Consider the following 911-nt stretch of genomic DNA (forward strand, 5'->3'; position numbering starts at 1 on the left):
CTTTCCTCCCCAAGTTACTTTTGGTCATGGTGTATAGTACCAGTGTCTTGAACAGTAAATGACATTTTAAAAAGTGACAGGAGCCTACCACGGTGGCATTCAACTACAGTTCCAGCAGGTGGGAAACTGAGATAGGAGATTGCTTGAGCCTATGAGTTCAAGACCAGCTTGGGTAATATAACAAGACTCTGCGTTGGGAAACAAAGGGGTGTGCGTTAGAGAAAGCAAAACCAAGCAAAGACTCGTAAATATTCAGATTCTTCATCATTTAGAGCTGCAAATTGCTTAATTAAAACACCAAGAATCCCACTGAAAAGGAGACAAAAACTACAAATAAATATTTCACACAAAACGAATTCAGGTTTTTGTTTTGAAATGCTGGAAATCAAACCCAGGGTCTTACACATGGCAGACAAACACTCTCCACCCCAGCCATGAAAACAAAATACTAATGGGAAAAAAAAAAGTGGACTGGCGCAGTTATCCGACCCCAGCAATAATCAAAGACCTGACTTAAAAGAAAGTGTCTGGGGATGGGAGGAGCTGGCTCAGTCAGTAAAGTGAGCTTGAATCCCCAGCATCCATATAAAGTCAGAGTGCCTAAGTCCCCAGGCTCTGGAGATGGACACAGGGACCTGCTAGTCAGTTAGTCCAGCAGAATCTTTGAGATACAGGTTTAGTGAGAGACTCTGTCTCAAAATGTAAGATAGAGGACTGGAGAGGTGGCTCAGTGGTTAAGAGCACTGTTCTTCCAGGGGACCAGGTTTGACTCCTCATGTGATGCTGCTCACAGCCATCTGTGGTCTAGTTACAGGGGTGTGACAGCCCACAGCCATCTGTGGTCTAGTTACAGGGGTGTGACAGCCCACAACCGGCTGTAGTCTAGTAACAGGGATGTGACAGCTCACAAC

Source organism: Microtus ochrogaster, unplaced genomic scaffold (assembly GCF_000317375.1).
Source record: "Microtus ochrogaster isolate Prairie Vole_2 unplaced genomic scaffold, MicOch1.0 UNK69, whole genome shotgun sequence".
NCBI lineage: Eukaryota > Metazoa > Chordata > Mammalia > Rodentia > Cricetidae > Microtus > Microtus ochrogaster.